Source organism: Euphorbia lathyris, chromosome 8, assembly GCF_963576675.1.
Source record: "Euphorbia lathyris chromosome 8, ddEupLath1.1, whole genome shotgun sequence".
Taxonomy (NCBI): domain Eukaryota; kingdom Viridiplantae; phylum Streptophyta; class Magnoliopsida; order Malpighiales; family Euphorbiaceae; genus Euphorbia; species Euphorbia lathyris.
In genome coordinates, this window is record NC_088917.1 from 16,639,784 (window position 1) to 16,646,459 (window position 6,676).

The following is a 6,676-nucleotide window of genomic DNA, read 5'->3' on the forward strand; positions in this document are numbered from 1 at the left end:
ATAAAAGAATTAAAAAAAGGATAAAAATCAAATAGCATGTACATACATATAAATTTAAAAACTTATCCCATACAAATTAATTAAAAATAAAAAAATTAATTAATTATAATAATATATTAATTAGTATAAAACTATTAATTAATAATTGGTATAATATTAATATTAATCATAATTTTTTAAATATAAAAAAATAATTTTTTAAAAAAATATTGATTTTAAAATTAAAAAAAATTATAAACCCATGAAAGAAGAAGGATAAATAATTGGGAATTTATCTAGGTAGTTTTTTATCCAATAGATTTTCATCCTCCTTTACCCTACTTGAACCCTAATCAGACCCAAAAAATCACGATTCCTCTGTTTCTTCTTCCCCATCGACTGCCGCCACCTCCTTTCTTCCCTATACGGCCGGCCGCCTGAATTTCTTCCGCCGTGGTAAGGTTTGGTCATAAACTTAGAGCATATAATTTACAGAATGAAGGTCATGATACTGTTGATGCTAATATTGAACTCAGTTTAGCAGTTGATGCTCGTGAATATGGGATTGGTGCCCAGATTTTGAGGGACATAGGGGTTCGAACAATGTGGCTGATGACGAATAATCCAGCGAAGTTTACTGGTTTGAAAGGGTATGGGTTAGCTGTGATTGGAAGAGTTCCCGTTTTGACAGCGATTACTGAAGAAAATAAGAGGTATTTGGAAACTAAACGTACTAAAATGGGTCATATTTATGCTTTTGATATTCACAAGATTCAATGACTTGTTCTTCTTTCTTGTACATCTCTGGCCACAAATAAATCATATACTAAATGAACAGATTTTAATATATCCAAAAAGTTATTTTTTATTTAACATTTCATAGAAGTTGTACATAGATTTTGCCAAAACGAAGAAAAAAAACCCCTCTCAAGTCTCAATAGTGTCAAATTAATTTTTGAGTAATTGTTGTATTTTTTTCTGAGAATTGTGTTGTTCCACCAAAATAAAAATTGATACAGGGTCCATACCTGGGGTCTCATTTGGGGAGATGAAGTTCCACACGGTCTCTAGCAATCCTTGGATGTTGAAAGGGTCAAGTCTAACCTTCAGTTGCTGCAATCCATGGTCTTGCCTTAGGTGGAGGGTTAGAGGTTGCAATTGTATGCATTTTTGTATCCCTTATCTTTTATACTAGATGCCTGCGTATTGATTGCTTTAGGTAACTAATAGATTTGTTAATGTCAGGCATGCCATGCACGTATCTCAACCCCTACAGCACAATTAGGCTTGCCTGAACTTCAGCTTGGAATAATCCCTGGATTTGGAGGTATGCTAGTGTGGTCATTAAGTTTCTTTTGTTTAGAAGGTTCTTGCATTTACATCTTTATTGTATTGTCCTATTTCTAGTGTCAAATAATATTTTTGGATCGTTATGATTCTGAATTCATGTCTTATTTTTCTCTGTTTTCCTACAGTCTAAATTATGTTGTTATATGTACTAATTACGTATTTGTTTTATTATTGCACTGCATATTCTTTTCATTTGTGGTTATGCAATCTGGGTCCCCTGAAGATAAAAATTGACAGATATGTGGATTCAGATGATTGTACAGAATGTATGCAAACATAGACATCTATTATGATAAAAAAATGGTGAAGTCTGTTGCTCTAGCAATTAGATTGGATCCAAAATGCAGATGTGATTATTAGTTTTGAGAATCATAAACTAAGGATGAAGTGTATACTAGTACTAGAACCATTCTGTAAGATATTAATTTCTAATTTCCACTCCTTCTAATGATGGCTGTTGGTCAGATTGTCTCTGAAGTTGACCTGTGGAATTTGAGTTTGTCCCAATGGAAGAGAAGATAAGATGGATGCTAAGTTCATCTGGTAATGCGCAGGGAAAGATGAACAACAGCACTTGTAAGGAGTGATATTTATTTTTTCCTTTATGTTGTAGATATAATACTGGATAATGTTGTTTAGTTAATTTGAGCTGATGGATCTGAACTTCAATTTTGATCCTATTCTTGGGTTGATGTTTCTAATGTCATATGTTGGATTTGCATCATAATATTTTATATAACATCCTTTGTTGCCCATCTATAAATATTTTAATTTATGTTCTTGTCTAGTGCTATAGGAGATTTGGGGTTTTGAGCATATGGTTAGCCGATTACCTCTATTAGCTTTTGGGTTCTTTTTGAAGGATGTATGAGCTGCGTTTGCTCTTTCACTTTGGTCTTGTGGATGTTTTTATCTTTATTTTGTATGGTGATGCCTTTTATCAGACCCCAATATTGAAAAGTGTGAAAATCTAATTGGTCTACATATAGAAAATGTCTCCTACAATCATCTGTCTCCCTTTGTTTCAGTATAGCATAATTGTTAAACGAGTTGGTGATTTTCTCATAATTGTTGTTGTAGCAGGTATACTCTTGTTTTTGCTATACAATTTGAATAGAATTGGTTATTAATGTTTTTTCCCATCATCTTGCTATAGTAAAATCTTTTGCTTTATTTGTAATGTTACACAACTATTTTGGGATAAGTCAACCTTAGATACAAGTAGTATTAGTTTGTTTCAGTTAAAAACAGTAAGAACAGAACGCTTTTAGGATGATCAACATAAAGTAAATTGAAGTTGCAGGCATGCATTATTTTTTGCACTAATCCCTTCTGTAGTTCTGTTTATGAATTCCAAAAAAAAATGTCTGATACATATTTTAAAACTTGCTCATGGAAATCTGTTGTATGAGCTTTCAAGGAAGAGTTAAAAAAATTCTGTTTCTAAGATATAGAGCATACTTCTCAAAGAGATCAAGTAGAAAAATCTGTTTTCTGTCTGATAAAGTCGGACAATAAACCTATCAAAGATGCCAATGATAGATTGTTTTCCTCATCTCTGAGTTTTATTATGTGCGTGTGTTAGGACATTCATTTCAATGTAAACAACCTGGTAAAACTTGACCAAGTTTTTGCCAGGCAGCAACTATGAAGCAATCTGGTAATCTTGACCAAGTGTTGTCCAGGCAGCAACTATGAAGCAACTATGTAAACAATCTAGTAAACTTGACCAAGTTTATTGTGTGCGTGTGTTAGGACATTCATTTCAATGACTATATATATATATTGCACTACTAATAATGCAGAGTTACCTGGAGGTACTCTTGATTCTACTCATCTGCAATATTTCTCGCAGATGAGAATGAAGAGTGAAATTTCATTTTTTAGAACACCTATAGGTCATTCATTTCAAATGTGGTGAAAATTATGAAAGCTTCTAAGTTCTCATTACTTGGGTTTGAATTGCTAGGTTGCTGTATATGCTGAGTTTCGAAGAGACTGGGTCGAAGCTTTGAAGTTTTATGAAGATGCCTATAATATACTGCGAGAGGTATTTTTATATGTTTCCTTTTCCAGTCATGTTTTTATTTTGTTCTTTTTTAATGTTGGCATATACAAGGAATTTCTCAATTTCTTATACTCGAGTTCTACAGATGAGCGGGCTGCAAATAGAATACCAGTGATTCAGCGATTGGTTGAGTTAAAAATTGTTGCTGAGCAGCTTCATTTCAAAATATCAACCTTGTTATTACACGGTGGAAAGGTACCAGAAGCTGTTTTGTGGTTCCGCCAACATGCTTTAATTAATCTTTGTAGCTAATGTTAGGTTTTTTTACTTTGCAGTCTTACTGATGAAGAGTACGTCCGTTATGCTATTACAGAAGGGAAAAAATGTCAAGATTCCTTTGAAATTATTGCTCTCCATAAAAAAGCTCATGAAACATATATAAATCTCAAAGCTCGGAGGACGGCTTCTCTTTGTGGTTTCCAGATGTGATTATAGTTCAATATTAGAGCTCCATTCAATCCAAAAAATATATATATATTTTTTTTAAAATATTAATATTTTGCGTCGCACGTGAGGAAGGAGCGATACAAAGTGTACCAGATTAATCAGGGAGTTTGTGTCGCGCACATTTGGAGCGCGTCACAAGAATTATCATATGTTGTGTCGCGCACTCTAAAAGCGCGTCACAAGAGTTATCGCTCTATTGTATCGCGCTTGACAAGTGCGACACAATAGATGATTAGATTGTGTCGCTCTCAAGAGCGATGCAAAGTTCTTGTGTCGCACCCCTGTTGTGTCGCACAAAAGTGCGACACAACAACATGAAAAAGTGCGACACAAGTAAGCATTTCTGTACTAGTGAAAGGTGACACGGCATGTCACCTGCTGACACGACGTGTCACCTACTAACACGGCGTCTCACCTGCATTTTCAGCAGTCTTCGCGTTTCCTTGGGTCGTGTCGCTAGCCTCGGGGAAATTGGTGATGTCCTTCGGTCCGATGTTGGAGATGTCCTCATCAATATGTCAGTGAAAATCCTAGAACACATAAGAGTTAAATAAATTCTTGACTCTAGTGATCGCCGAAAACTTGTTAAGGCGTAACATTTCTAAAGAAATTTCGTTCTCCACTATCATAGCGGTGAGAGGGATTTCTGCTCACATTTATAAAGGTATTGTGTTTGCATCAAGACATTTCAGACATAAAACAGCTTCGTCTGCAATTGCATTGAGCAAAACATTTGAGAGGCCGATGAGCTTCATAACAATGTTTTTATAGCCATTTGCTTCGAGCCATAGCCATATGGCCATGACTAGTAGCGACTCTGCTGGATCTTGAATCAAAAGAAACACCATTCGAGAGAAGACCTCTCTATCCATTGCGTGAAAGGCGTGAAGCTCCTCTGACGTAATTGAAGCCATTGAACTTATAGAAGAGTTATGCTAACCAGAAACTTAAAGAAGAATTATGCTACCCAGAAATTCAAAGAAGAATTATGCCAAAGATAATTGAGGTTACAGAGTATATTAAGGTGTTTATAAAATCATCTTGAACTGAGAGAGTAACTTCCTGCTAAATGTACAGCTGCAAAAATGGGCAAAGTGACAAATTTTTTTACCTTATTGTTGGTAGCCACTGCTGTGTATGAGTAGACATTCCATAAATGGTATGAACAAAAGCCTGGTTAATATGGTAACATGTTTCTCCCTTATCATTTCTGTTATGAATTAATTGAATTCAGTTTTTTATAATAATAATAACAATAATAGTGAACCTTGATAACAACCCAAATTATTCTAGAATCAGGAATAAAGGGAAAATTAATAGAAATAATGGCAAACCATTATTTCCTATAAAAGTGGGATTTATTCATTAATAATATGGAATTAATGATAATTAATGGAGGATTAATGCAGGGGTCTCTCAATCATTATCAAGGAGGACCCCCAACATTGATGATACTAACATCTCAATTAATACTGAAACCCTCAAGTATAACTAAAGTAACATCAAAACCCACATTCAAGGACATTAAAAGGGATTAATGCGATTGTTACAGAATTGCATATAAATACACGAGCTTCCTGGGATCAAAGGTACACACACAATATTCTAATCCTACTCTGTGATTATAGATTATTCTCTCAAGCATATTACTGACTTAGGCATCGGAGTGTCCCCGGCCGATCCCAACGGCGCCTCACATGGAAGGGCTCCGATCAAGGATTTTTTCACAAGTTATCAATTGGTGCGGTGATCGTGGAATCCTAAGATTAATAGAATTTACACAAAAAAACATAGAATGTATGCGGAGTTTCACAAAGAACAAAACAATGGAGTCAAATCTCAAACCTTGACTCAATCAATACAAACAAAATCTTCATGAAGAAGATAATGAAAAATATATTAATGGAAAGTTACCATTATAAAAAGAAGGAGATGCATTTATAACATCTCAAACCTAATTGATGAATTACATAAAGGGTAAACACCTATAACTAAATGTATATAATAAACTTAAGGGTACGATGGTAAAGATAGAGGATAAGGCACATGTGGGTCATTAAATTATGGAGTAAAATAGCAAAAATCAGGGACCAATTCGGAATTAAACCAATCAAGGACGAAATCAGCTTGGTGCTGAAATAAAGGTGACATGGCTTGTCAAAAAGGTGACACGAAGTGTCAACCGAATTATTTTAAACAGAGACTTTGCTCAAAGGTGACACGGCATGTCACCTGCTGACACGACGTGTCACCTACTAACACGGCGTCTCACCTGCATTTTCAGCAGTCTTCGCGTTTCCTTGGGTCGTGTCGCTAGCCTCGGGGAAATTGGTGATGTCCTTCGGTCCGATGTTGGAGATGTCCTCATCAATATGTCAGTGAAAATCCTAGAACACATAAGAGTTAAATAAATTCTTGACTCTAGTGATCGCCGAAAACTTGTTAAGGCGTAACATTTCTAAAGAAATTTCGTTCTCCACTATCATAGCGGTGAGAGGGATTTCTGCTCACATTTATAAAGGTATTGTGTTTGCATCAAGACATTTCAGACATAAAACAGCTTCGTCTGCAATTGCATTGAGCAAAACATTTGAGAGGCCGATGAGCTTCATAACAATGTTTTTATAGCCATTTGCTTCGAGCCATAGCCATATGGCCATGACTAGTAGCGACTCTGCTGGATCTCGAATCAAAAGAAACACCATTCGAGAGAAGACCTCTCTATCCATTGCGTGAAAGGCGTGAAGCTCCTCTGACGTAATTGAAGCCATTGAACTTATAGAAGAGTTATGCTAACCAGTAACTTAAACAAGAATTATGCTACCCAAAAAT

At 35.3% G+C, this 6,676-nt stretch overlaps 1 long non-coding RNA gene across 3 annotated transcripts; it reads left to right on the top strand.

Moving 5' to 3' along the window:
- The first annotated feature begins 307 nt into the window (after nt 1-307).
- Nucleotides 308-3,850, top strand: LOC136204080 (uncharacterized). 3 transcript variants are annotated; one of them, XR_010675017.1, is made up of 8 exons: nt 308-435; nt 524-692; nt 999-1,139; nt 1,225-1,306; nt 1,795-1,905; nt 3,299-3,379; nt 3,483-3,592; nt 3,673-3,850. It is a non-coding gene; the product is annotated as an uncharacterized lncRNA (long non-coding RNA). The 3 variants fall into 3 exon arrangements; XR_010675019.1 differs by having other exon boundaries at nt 323-440; XR_010675018.1 differs by having other exon boundaries at nt 323-435; nt 521-692.
- The last annotated feature ends 2,826 nt before the right edge of the window (nt 3,851-6,676 follow it).